The sequence below is a fragment of the Trachypithecus francoisi genome, unplaced genomic scaffold (genome assembly GCF_009764315.1).
Source record: "Trachypithecus francoisi isolate TF-2019V2 unplaced genomic scaffold, Tfra_2.0 Lachesis_group13, whole genome shotgun sequence".
NCBI classification, from domain to species: Eukaryota; Metazoa; Chordata; class Mammalia; order Primates; family Cercopithecidae; genus Trachypithecus; species Trachypithecus francoisi.
Genome location: NW_022681458.1, coordinates 108,087,913 through 108,101,887, shown reverse-complemented (window position 1 = coordinate 108,101,887; position 13,975 = coordinate 108,087,913).

Here is a 13,975-nt window from a genome sequence, read left to right as displayed (position 1 = left end):
TGAGGTCTGTGAACATCTCTTGCTTCCAAGTCTTGTTCAATTTTAATTATGTTTGACCTGCAGAGAATCAAAGATGGAGAGGACACATAAGTAAGGCTAGCATTTCAGCAACAATTCTTCAATCATACATGGGGATGGAGACCAAAAAAGTCATAACCTCCCATCCTGGCCAACATGGTGAAATGCTGTCTCTACTAAAATACAAAAAATTAGCTGGGTGTGGTGGTGCGCACCTGTAATCCCAGCTACTGGGAAGGCTGAGGCAGGGGAATTGCTTGAACCCAGGAGGCGGAGGTTGCAGTGAGCCGAGATCGTGCCACTGCACTCCAGCCTGGCGACAGAGCAAGACTCCTTCTCAAAAAAAAAACAAAAGAAGTCACAACTTCATGGTTTCTTGCAATTATTATTATCTTTTTTTTTTTTAGACCAGAGCCACTCTGTCACCCAGGCTGGAGTGCAGTGGCACAATCCCAGCTCACTGCAACCTCAGACTCTTGGGTTCAGTTCTTCCTCAGCCTCTCAAGTAGCCGGGATTACAGGCACCTGCCACCATGCCCCACTAATTTTTGTATTTTTAGCAGAAACAGTGTTTCACATATTGGCCAGGCTGATCTTGAACTCCTGATCTCAGGTGATCCACCCGCCTTGGCCTCCCAAAGTTCTGGGGTTACAGACATGGGCCACCACACCTGGCCTGCAATTAATTTCTCTTGAATATTCCCTTTAGACCAGGCACAGTGGCTCATGCCTATAATCCCAGCACTTTGGGAGGCCAAGGTGGGCGGATCACTTGAGGTCAGGAGTTTGAAACCAGCCTTGCTAACATGGCGAAACCCCGTCTCTACTAAAAACACAAAAATTAGCCGGTTGTGGTGGTGGTGGGCGCCTATATAATCCCAGCTGCCCGGGAGGCTGAGGGAGGAGAATCACTTGAACCTGGGGAGCAGAGGTTGCAGTGAGCTGAGGTTGCACCACTTCATTCTAGCCTGGCCAGAAGAGCGAAACTCCATCTCAGAAAAAAAAAAAAAAAAAAAAGTATCTTAACTCCTGCCGTAGGAATTCTGGTAAACCAGTTTTTGCTTTAAACTCTTACTTTGTAGGAGTTGAATACTTGCAAAGTAAATAGGTAAGACACTACAGCTAAAAAAGATCAGAGGCTATTGTAGAGTTAACTCCTAGCCACCACCACCACATTCCCTGACAATCACATGGAAATAACAATGAAATTGCCAATCTCACCACTATTGCAAAAATATGCACGCGTTCCTAATCTGTACATCCCCCCCCCCTTTTTTTTTTTTTTTGATCTTCTAAAATCTGATTTCACCTGTATAAAAATGGTGGGCGGTAGAAGCACACACAGGAAGCATTTAAGATGTGATTTGGTCTAGACTGGTAATCTCAAAGACAGTTTCAGATGTCCCACAGCCCTGGCAATAATCCATATCATGGGTTTTTCCAGACCACTGACCATTTTTAGGGGCGGATACTACTTTTACCAGCAAAGTGTTATTCTTTCTTGTGCCAATGTTAGCAGCTCCAGCAGTCCTTTCTCTGGGAATGATAGAGGTCAGTTCATAACATTCTGTCTGTTTATGCTACTTAATATTAGAAAACAGAATATGGCTTATGGTTTGAAGCTCTTGGTTTGCAAAGAACATGGATATATTGGATATGTGTTTGTGATCTAGAGTACAAGGTGTGTTTGCCATGGTGCCGCAGGTAATTAAAAATTATTAGATTGGCATCAGAGCTGGCAACAAAATAGGGATGTGAGCCTTTCCCAAGCTAGGAAAATGTTATCCTGATCCCACTAGGGAGGACCTTATAGCCTATAAATAGTGTGGAAACACAGGCCTCTGAGTAGAACCCACAGTTCCGGATTAGCTTGGGAAGAGTAAAGAAAGCATATCTGCAGCTACCTCAGGAAACAGCTGAGTTGGATTCTCTACCTGTTATCAACAACAGAAAACATGCAAACCTAAGAGTTCAGCAGAGGCAAGACCCCTAATCCCAGCCCACTGCCTGCCCAACAGATAATATGTTATCTATAGTCTTCAAAGGCTAAGGGCATGAGTTCCGTCTTCTAGGGCCCAGTGAAGTGCTAGCACAAAGGCATTATATACCTGGTGGGATTCACAGCTGGCCCCTGGTTGCTTGGGATTCTACAAGCCTTTAACAGCTGGTGCTAAAAGAACCTGAGGCTCTTGCACACACATTCAGCCCATGACCTTCACCAGCTTGAGAAACAGATACAGCTGCCCTTGAATCCACCCCCATGTCCACATGTGCTCAGGCTACACAGTGCATATTTGTTCATTATTTTTCCCCTCAATGTCTCTACTTGTATTCATTTTGGTTTGATTTCACCCACATAAGAATACTGGAGGGCTGTAAAGAAAAGGCAGTGGGAACTTCTGAATCAGAAAGAAAAATGGGCCGGGCGCGGTGGCTCAAGCCTGTAATCCCAGCACTTTGGGAGGCCGAGACGGGCGGATCACGAGGTCAGGAGATCGAGACCATCCTGGCTAACATGGTGAAACCCCGTCTCTACTAAAAATACAAAAAACTAGCCGGGCGAGGTGGCGGGCGCCTGTAGTCCCAGCTACTCGGGAGGCTGAGGCAGGAGAATGGCGTGAACCCGGGAGGCGGAGCTTGCAGTGAGCCGAGGTTGCGCCACTGCACTCCAGTCTGGGCGACAGAGCGAGACTCCGCCTCAAAAAAAAAAAAAAAAAAAAAAAAAAAAAAAAGAAAAATGATAAATGTTTGTTCTTTGGGGGTTGGGGAAGAGGAAGCATTGAAATAGATACATTAAATAATTTTTAATTAATTAATTATTTTTTGAGACAGAGTCTTGCTCTGTTGCCCAGGCTAGAATGCAATGGCTCAATCTCAGCTCACTGCAACTTCTGCCTCCCAGGTTCAAGCGATTGTCTTGCCTCAGCCTCCCGAGTAGCTGAGACTACAAGCGCCCGCCACCACACCCGTCTAATTTTTTGTATTTTTAGTAGAGACGGGGTTTTACCATGTTGGCCAGTCTAGTCTCAAACTCCTGACTTCAGGTGATCTAGCCAGACTAGCTCATTTCTGCAAGTAATAAGCTAATAATATCCTGTACTTCCTCTTCAAAGCATTTATCACAATGGTAATTACATAAGTAATTGGCCAATTAGTTGCTTACTGTTTTTCTACCTATCAGAATGTAATCTTTAGGACAGGGAAAAATGTCTAATGTAATCATAGCCATTTTTGATTTGGTTTATTCACCGGGATCTCTATGAGAAGCCAGAGAGGAGTACCGTCCTATCTTACATGTGAAAATTTGATTGTTGTGAGTGAAGCTTGGAACTTATTTATTTATTTAGAGATGGAATCTTGCTCTTGTCACCCAGACTGGAGTGCAATGGCACGATCTGGGATCACTGCTGCCTGCTCGGCTAATTTTTGTATTTTTAGTAGAGATGGGGTTTCTCCATGTTGGCCAGGCTGGTCTTAAATTCCTGACCTTGTGATCCACCCACCTCGGCCTCCCAAAGTACTGGGATTACAGGCGTGAGCCACCACACTTGGCCCTGGAACCTATTTAAATGCTTCTTCTCTTCCTTTTTATTTTATACGCACCCATGAACCTTATGTGGTAATTAAACTATTCTCCTACTGGTCTACAGGTGAGTGATGTTGCTCTGTATAATCTATTGTATTTAGCTTTTTTTTTTTTTTTTGAGACAAGAGTTTTGCTGTGTCGCCCAGGCTTAATGTGGTAATTAAACTATTCTCCTACTGGTCTACAGGTGAGTGATGTTGTTCTGTATAATCTATTGTATTTAGCTTTTTTTTTTTTTTTTGAGACAGAGTTTTGCTGTGTCGCCCAGGCTGGAGTGCAATGGCACGATTTCGGCTCACTGCAACCTCCACCTCCTGGTTTCAAGTGATTCTCCTGCTACAGCCTCCTAAGTAGCTGGGATTACAGGCGCCTGCCACCACGACTAGCTAATTTTTTGAATTTTTAGCAGAGATGGGGTTTCACTATGTTGGCCAGGCTGGTCTCAAAACTCCTTACCTCAGGTGATCCACCCACCTTGGCCTCCCAAAGTGCTGGGATTACAGGTGTGAGCCACCGCGCCTGGCCATATTTAGCATTTTTTACACTTCTCACTTTTACTCAAGAAAAAACAAGAACAGACAATAATATTTTTCCTTTACATGGTTTTTATACAACCAGCTTTGCAACATGTAAGTTATAAAGCCACCTCTGGTGGTAAGCAGGTACAGGCTTCTGTGGGACAGAAAATGTTTTATTTTTTTTAAAGCATGATTTATTTTTTTTGAAACTTTATATTTCAAGGTGATGTTACCAATCCAGTTTCAGTAAGAAATGCCCTTTGATTTCTTTTGAATGACTACAGTTAAGAATTCAGTTTGTGGTAGATTTTTCTCTGTGCAAATTGAAATAGAACTTTAGTAGTGGGAAACCTTTGGCCTCAATGACACTAGTAACTCATTCATTGGGCAAAAAATACAAGACATTGAAAACAGAAGACTGAGGCTGGGCGCGGTGGGTCACACCTGTAATGGCAACACCGTGGAAGACCAAGGCAGGTGGATCAACTGAGGTCAGGAGTTTGAGACCAGCCTGGCCATCATGGTGAAACCTTGTCTCTACTAAAAAAAAATACAAAAATTTCCTGGTCATGGTGGTGCACGCCTGTAATCTCAGCTACTCCATCTCAAATAAATAAATAAAAGAAGATTGAATAAAGCTATTGTTTCTTTTTCTTTTTTTTTTTTTTTTTGTGAGACAGAGTCTAGCTCTTGTCACCTAGGCTGGAGTACAATGGTGCGATCTGGGCTCACTGCAGCCTCTGCCTCCTGGGTTCAAGTGGTTCTCCTGCCTCAGCCTCCAGAGTAGCTAGGATTACAGGAACCCGCCACCAGACCTGGTAACTTTTTTGTATTTTTAGTAGAGACGGGGTTTTACCATGTTGGCCAGGCTGGTTTTGAACTCCTGACCTCAGATGATCCACATGCCTTGGCCTCCCAAAGTGCTGGAATTACAGGCATGGGCCACCACGCCTAGCCAAAGCTATCGTTTCCAAACTCTCTTCTTGGGGAAGAGAGAAGCTATAAACCCAGAACTTTAAGTAACTATATAAAATAAAATGTTCACAGGATATAAATGATCATGAGAAACTGCGCTTCCCCAAAATGTGATGGAAGCCAGTACTGAGCAGGTATGTGACACACTGGCCAATGCTGTGAGTACACTGATGCCTGCCTGGCCAATGCCAGCTTCACATGTACAGAAGGGACCGCAAACTCAAATACTCACTATAGCCTGAGTGTAAGTAAATGAGTGACACTTAGTAGTGGGAGGGGCTGTGGCAAAGGAGAATGCACATGACCATTTTACAACCTTTTGCAGGCCCAGTAAGAACATCAGGAGACCAGACACAGTTCATGGGCTCTAGCGCAAGTGGGATCAAAACATCTAAACATCCCACACTGCCAAGACATGAAGAGAGTTAGAGGCCCTGTGTGAGGTAAACAGCTGCAGGGCCTCCACGGAGCAAACCAGAAACAGCACACAGTGATTGGTCACAGAGGAAAACAGGGAGATTTCAAAGGTGGAAGGCCAGGGACTTCATGGCAAGCCACATGGGATGGTTCCCCGTCTTGTCCTGGGACCACCATGAACAACCTCTCTGGCTTGGAAGGCAAAAAGCAGGACTTTGAGAATGCACATTGGGGTCAAGCTGATGTGGTGAGGGTTCTTCCGATGGTCACAGAGACACCAACTGAAACCTGACCTTCCTCTTCAGCAGCTCTAGACCTGGTAACCAGCTTAAGATCCAAGACCCCTCAGAGAAGAGCTCATTGCAGTCAAACCACTCGTTGTGTATCAAAGAAGCCCACAAAACCTTGGGACTCAGCTCATGGGGAGTCTTTTATCTCTAGAATTAAGGGGTTGCACTGGGAAGGAAAATAACAATACAAACCATGCCATATTTTTCCTGCTGCACAGCAGTGAACCAACTTCTGTGGTAAGGGCCCGGGTGTAAAAAGTTGCTGTAGTTTGTGATTCAGGTCTATTTGAAAAATAGTGTTGATGCCACTTCCCTCAACAGGCCACCCCCCACCCCTCCTTTCCCTCTACAATAACCAGTACATGGCTCTTTCATTTTATCCAAGCCAAAGAATTATGGTCACCTATTCATGTATCAATCTCTCTCACTGACTAGACTACAGGTTTTTTGAGGACAAAAATAGTATCTGTCAATCAATTTACCAATAGTTCAATCCCAGCACCTAATCTATTGCCTGTTCCAAAAAGACATTCAAATTTTTTTTAATAAGTGAAGAGAAAGGCTGGTCGCAGTGGCTCACACCTGTAATCCCAGCACTTTGGGAGGCCAAGGCAGGAGGATCACTTGAGGTCAGGAGTTCGAGACCAGCCTGGCCAACATAGTGAAACCCCGTCTCTACAAAAAATACAAAAATTAGACAGGTGTGGTAGCACACACCTGTAATCCTAGCTACTCGGGAGGCTGAGGCAGGAGAATCGCTTGAACCTGGGGGGCGGAGCTTGCAGTGAGCTGAGATCACACCAGGGTACTCCAGCCTGGGCAACAGAGCTAGCCTCCGTCTGAAAAACAAAATAATAGTAAGTGAAGGGAGAGAATTCCATGCATGAGTGAACCATGCAAGAAGCAGGATGGTGTGAACAAAAACAGAGTTGGCAAAGAGTATGCCCTGGTAGGTGAATTATAGTACTGTCGGTTTAGAGGACCCAAGTGGGAAACAGAAGAAATGAATGTTGGAAAAGCAGGTTGGAGCCAGACTGTTGAGGATTTTGAATGGCTACAAATGTGTTCTTTGTTTCTAGAGGCACTACAGAGGCACTGAAGGTTTTTGGTTTTATTTATTTATTTATTTATTGAGATGGAGTCTTGCTCATCGCCCAGGCTGGAGTGCAGTGGCGCGATCTTGGCTCACTGCAAGCTCCGCCTCCCGGATTCACGCCATTCTCCTGTCTCAGCCTCCCGGGTAGCTGGGACTACAGGCGTCCGCCACTACGCCCGGCTAATTTTTTGTATTTTTAGCAAAGACGGGGTTTCATCGTGTTAGCCAGGATGGTCTCGATTTCCTGACCTCGTGATCCGCCGCCCACCTCGGCCTCCCAAAGTGCTGGGCTGGGCTTACATGCGTGAGCCACCGCGCCCGGCTTTTTTTTTTTTTTTGAGACAGAGTCTCACTCTGTCGCCTAGGCTGGAGTGCAGTGGCAGAATCTCCACTCACTGCAACCTCCACCTCCTGGGTTCAAGCAGTTCTCCTACCTCAGCCTCCTGAGTAGCTGGGATTACAGGTGCACACCACCATGCCCCGCTAATTTTTGTGTTTTTAGTAGGCCAAAATGAGGCAAGGGGCCCAGGCCTTCCTGTCCTCAGTGGAGCACCACTCTTGGAAAGGACACAGCTTTGGATAGTCTCAACTGCTGGGGAGAGAGAGTTTAAGAGTCCTGAAGATGGGACACCACGGTATCCGTTACAGTAGAAATTAAAAGGATTTAAGACTAACACAAAACAATTGGAAGGTTGCTGTGACTGGTTTCATACAGGTAAAGGGAAGACTCTGGCTTCACTCTACGTGACAGAAGACAGAAGGGTGTGTTGATTCGAGAAGGGATATGTTCTTTTTTTTTTTTTTTTTTTTGAGACGGAGTCTCTGTAGCCCGAGCTGAAGTGCAGTGGTGCAATCTTGGCTTACTGCAACCTTTACCTCCCTGGCTTAAGAGATTCTTGTGCCTCAGCCTCCCAAGTAGCTGGGACTACAGGCGCCCGCCACCATGCCTGGCTAATTGTTTGTATTTTAGTAGACACAAGGTTTTACCACGTTGCCCAGGGTGGTCTCGAATTCCTGAACTCAGGTGATCCGCTCCCCTTGGCCTCCCAAAGTGCTGAGATTACAGGCGTGAGCCACCATGCCCGGCTGAGAGGGGGTGTGTTCTAATTGAATTTCATAATATCAGACTTCAGGACTCAAGAATCTTCTCCATAATTTCTGACTGCTTTCCCTCCCAGAAAGCATAACATTTTGTTATTTTATTTATTTTATTTATTTATTTTGAGACGGAGTCTCAATCTGTCGCCCAGGCTGAAGTGCAGCGGCCGATCTCAGCTCACTGCAAGCTCTGCCTCCCGGGTTCACGCCATTCTCCTGCCTCAGCCTCCTGAGTAGCTGGGACTACAGGTGCCCGCCACCTCGCCCGGCTAGTTTTTTGTATTTTTTAGTAGAGACAGGGTTTCACCATGTTAGCCAGGATGGTCTCGATCTCCTGACCTCGTGATCCACCCATCTCGGCCTCCCAGAGTGCTGGGATTACAGGCTTGAGCCACCGCACCCAGCCTATTTTATTTTATTTTATTATTTGAGACAGAGTCTCAGTCTGTTGCCCAGGCTGGAGTGCAGTGGCAGGATTTCAGCTCACTACAGCCTCCACCTCCTGAGTTCAAGCGATTCTCTTCCCTCAGTCTCCCAAGTAGCTGGGATTACAGACATGTGCCATCACGCCTGGCTAATTTTTGTATTTTTAGTAGAGATGGTGTTTCACAATGTTGGCCAGGCTGGTCTCGAACTCCTGACCTCAAGTGATCTGCCAGCCTCGATCTCCCAAAGTGCTGGGATTATAGTTGTGAGCCACCGTGCCTGGCCACGTTTTATTTTTATTTGTTTATTTGTTTATTATTTTGAGATGGAGTTTCACTCTTGTCACCCAGGCTGGAGTGCAATGATGGGATCTTGGCTCACTGCAACCTCTTCCTCCCGGGTTCAAGTGATTCTCCTGCCTCAGCCTCCCAAGTAGCTGGGACTATAGGCGCCCACCAACATGCCCAGTTACTTTTTGCATTTTTAGTAGAGACAGGGTTTTGCCGTGTTAGCCAGGCTGGTCTTGAAATCCTACTTCAGGTGATCCGTCTGCCTCAGCCTCCCAAAGTGCTGGGATTACAGGCGTTGAGCCACCACACCCAGCCAACATTTTAAAACTCCATATTTTACTGGCCGGGCGCGGTGGCTCAAGCTTGTAATCCCAGCACTTTGGGAGGCCGAGACGGACGGATCACGAGGTCAGGAGATCGAGACCATCCTGGCTAACCCGGTGAAACCCCGTCTCTACTAAAAAATACAAAAAAAAACCTAGCCAGGCGAGGTGGCGGGCGCCTGTAGTCCCAGCTACTGCGGAGGCTGAGGCAGGAGAATGGCGTAAACCCTGGAGGCGGAGCTTGCAGTGAGCTGAGAACCGGCCACTGCACTCCAGCCCAGGCGACAGAGCGAGACTCCGTCTCAAAAAAAAAAAAAAACTCCATATTACTGACCTGTTTCCTGCCCACTCTGAGCCCTTCAGGCCACTGCCTCCCCTGAACCATTTTGTTTGTTTTTTTCTCCTTTCTGCATTTCTTTCCCTCCTCAATTTATTTTATTTATGTATTTATGTATGTATATATGTATGTATGTATGTATTTTTGAGACCAAGTCTCACTCTGTTCCCTAGGCTGGAGTGCAGTGGTGTGATCTCAGCTCACTGTAACCTCCACCTCCCAGATTCAAGTGATTCTCATGCTTCAGCCTCCCAAGTAGCTGGGACTACAGGCATGAGCCACCAGGCCTGGCTAATTTTTATATTTTCAGTAGAAACGGGCTTTCACCATATCTGCCAGGCTGGCCTTGAACTCCTGACCTCAGGTGATCCACCTGTCTCAGCCTCCCAAAGTGAGCCACTGTGCCCATCCCCCAACCAATTTAGATTCTATGTTCCATCACATTGTTTGTTCCATTGCAAATCTCCTAAATTCCTTTTTCATTTGTTCTTTCTCCCACTGCCTAGCACCTCAAACTCTGGATAAATACAAGTCTCCACTTTCTCCATGCCTGCCCTCAGGGATTAAGTGACCACTGAAGAAAATTACACAATTGGGCAAATTCAGGAGCACCAATTTCACAGCCCTTCTGACGTTCTGGCACTGTTTCCCTAGTCCACTTGCCCTCCAACACTCAACAACATTACTTCAAACCTTGTTTCCTTGTACTCAAGGCACCAATTTCCTTACTTCCCCCTTACTCTCAGCAAATAACCTCTCCTTCAAAGAAAAAAAAAAAAGTTAAAGCTTTCACATAAAATCTTCCTCAAATTATTGTTTTGAAACGTATAAACATATTTATATCTGTTTTTTTAAATAAACTTATTTATATCTGAAGTTACCTTTTTTGGCCGGGAGTGGTGACTCACGCCAGTAATCCCAGCACTCTGGGAGGCCGAAGTCGGTGGATTGCTTGAGCTCAGGAGTTTGAGACCAGCCTGGGCAACATGGTGAGACCCTGTCTCTACTAAAAATACAAAACAAAACAAAACAACAACAAAAAAACCAAAAATACATAAATAAGTATTTTTTCTTTCCTCTGTCTGTTAAAATGGGAAGGGTATCTCTTCTATCCGCCTGTGTTCTGGATCCCACCCCCGATTGTTTAGAATGGTGGCAATTACAAGAAGCCAGATCCAACTTCCAGTAGCCTAACTAGTGAGGACAGTTATTATCTCACAAAACAAGATGTATGGAGGCTGAGTAGTCCCAGGGTTGCTTCAGGAGCTCTGTGAGGTCATCATAGACACAAGTGCTTTCTAGTTCCATTCTGCCATTCTTAAAGCATAAGCAGCCGGGTGCAGTGGCTCACGCCTGTAATCCCAGCACTTTGGGAGGCCAAGGCGGGCGGATCACAAGATCAGGAGATCGAGACCATCCTGGCTAACACGGTGAAACCCCGTCTCTACTAAAAATACAAAAAATTAGCCGTGTGTGGTGGCGGGTGCCTGTAGTCCCAGCTACTCAGGAGGCTGAGGCAGGAGAATGGTGTGAACCCGGGAGGTGGAGCTTGCAGTGAGCCGAGATCTCACCACTGCACTCCAGCCTGGGCGACAGCACAAGACTCTGTCTCAAAAAAAAAGCATAAGCAATGTCCTTCCTCATGGCCACAAGATGGCTGCAGCAGTACCAGGCATCATTTGCATATAACCACATTCAGCAAAAAAAGATTGTGCCTTCTTTTTTCCCTTTTTCTTTGAGACAGGCTCTCACTCTGTCACTCAGGCTGGAGTGCCATGGTGTGAGCATGGCTCATTGCAACTTCAACCTCCTGAGCTCAAGCAATCCTTCCACCTCAGCCTCCTGAGTAGCTAGGACTACAGACACACACCACCACACCTGGCTAATTTTTTGTTTTATTTTTTTTTGTAGAGATAGTCTCACTATGTTGCCCAGGCTAGTCTCAAACTCCTGGCCTCAATCAATCCTTCCATCTCAGCCTCCCAACATGTTGGGATTATAGGCATGAGCCACTGTGCCCAATCTGTGCTTTCTTCTATATGTCTTTTATTAGGAAAGCGTTTCCTAGAAGTAGCCCCTCCCACCCCCTACCCTTCCTACAAAGTCTTACTGGCTTCAAGGGGAGGTTGAAAAGCCCAGTATCTAGCAGGTTGCTTTGTTCTTCTTCTTGTTGTTGTTTGAGACAGGGTCTCACTCTGTTGCCCAGGCTGGAGTGCAGTGGTGCAATCTCAGCTCACGCAACCTCCACCTCCCAGGTTCAAGCGATTCTCATGCCTCAGCCTCCCAAGTAGCTGGGATTACAGGTGTGCGCCACCATGCCTGGCTAATTTTTGTATTTTTAGTAGAGATGGGATTTCACCATGTTGGCCAGGCTGGTCTCAAACTCCTGACCTCAAGTGATCCGTCCGCCTCAGCCTGGCAGTTTTGCCTCTCAGTAGAAAGTGAACTCTGTTGCCGGGCACAGTGGCTCACACCTGTAATCCTGGCACTTTGGGAGGCTGAGGTGGGTGGATCACGAGGTCAGGAGATTGAGACCATCCTGGCTAACACAGTGAAACCCCGTCTCTACTAAAAATACAAAAAATTAGCCGGGCGAGGTGGCGGGCGCCTGTAGTCCCAGCTACTCGGGAGGCTGAGGCAGGAGAATGGCGTGAACGTGGGAGGCAGAGCTTGCAGTGAGCCGAGACGGCGCCACTGCACTCCAGCCTGGGCGACAGAGCGAGACTCCGTCTCAAAAAAAAAAAAAAGAAAGAAAGTGAACTCTGTCAGGAGGGAATAATAAAGGCATGGTAAAAGGATGACTGCTGGATCGGCCATCAACAGAATGTGCTATGTACTCCATTTCCCTCCCATCTCCAGAGGGGCCTTCTGTCTTCTCATTTGTTTAATCTAAGACCAGCTCCTTTCCACCAGCATTTAATTTTGTGCAAATCTCACCCATCTTTAAAAAGGTTGTCTTTCCCAATCCAAATTCCTGTCCAGCTAATGTTCTTTTCTTCCTCCTCACCTTCACACTCACTGACTCTTTACCTCCCCTTACTTTTCAGCCTTCTGCCATCTGGCTTCTGTATGCAAGAACCATGATAATTGCTCTTGCTAAGCTTAAAATGACCTCTGTGTTACTAAAAACAATGGACATTTTTCGTCTCTCATCTTAATTGACCCAACAACAGCATTCCACACCACTGCTTCTCCTTTCTTAAGACTCTTTCTACCCTTGGCTTCCTTGATATCACACACTCTCCCATTTTCTTCCACCACCCCACACTCTGCCTTTCCTGCTAAGTCTCTTTTACTGGTTTATACTTTTTAATACAATCCTATAAACGTTGGAGGCCCTAAGACCTCAATCATGCTCTTACCTCACTTTGCACCATCTCCCTACGTAATGGTATCGTTATCCTCCAGTGCCTCACTGATCCCCTGTATATAGAGAAGTCTCAGTTTCCTATCTCTAGTTAAGAACTGTTATCTGAGCTCCAAGACTAATAGCTATCTGCCTACTTAACACTTCCATGTGAGTATCTCTCTAGTAGTACTCCAAATACACGTTTAATATTGAACTCACACTTTCATGAACAACCTCCCCACCATCCTGCGCTGCTTTCAGTGTTGCCTATCTCAGTACCATCTTTACAATTTCTCAAGGCAGATACCCCACATTTCTCTCTCTCTCTCTTTTCTTTAGAGACAGGATCTTACTCTGTCGCCCAAGCTGGAGTGCAGGGTTCAGTCAGGGCTCACTGCAGCCTCAAACTCCTGGGTTCAAGCAATCCTCCTGCCTTTGCCTCCCAAAGTGCTTGGATTACAGGCATGAGCTACCACACCTGGCTGCAAAATCCCTTCTTGAGTACTTCTTCCTCAACCTCCACATGGAATCAACAAAATATATTGGGTCTGTCTCCAGAATATCAAAAGTATCCACTTCACCATCTCCCTCATGTTAATACATGAATAAGTGCCTCTTATCTGGTCTCTTCACATTCAGCCTTTCCACTTCAAATCCATCTATTCAGTTGCTATGCTACAATTTAAAAATGGAAGTCTTATATGTATCTGTTTAATTTTGTTTTTGTTTTTGTTTTTGTTTTGAGATGTAGTCTTGCTCTTTCACCCAGGCTGGAGGGCAGTGGCGCGATCTTGGCTCACTGCAATCTCCGCCTCCCATTCTCCTGCCTCAGCCTCCTGAGTGCTGGGATTACAGGCGTGCGCCACCATGCCTGGCTAATTTTTGTATTTTTTGTAGAGACGGGGGTTTCCCCATGTTGGTCAGGCTGGTCTCGAACTCCTGACCCTCGTGATCTGCCCGCCTTGGCCTCCCAAAGTGCTGGGATTACAGCCACGAGCCATTGTGCCTGGCCAGCTCTTCTGTTTAAAATTTTTCAATGGCTTCCTGTAATCCTTAGAAAAATGTCTTAAAATTTTTAACATGATTTTCAAGACTCTGTATCATCTGATCCTTGCCTAGCTTTCCAGTCTCACTTGTACCACACTCCTCTTTCTATGTTATAGCCACACTGGGCATTTTTTAGTTCTGCAAGTGCACTGTGTTTGCTTGCTTCAGAACCTCACACTGCTGCTTGCTCCATGTGGAATGGCGT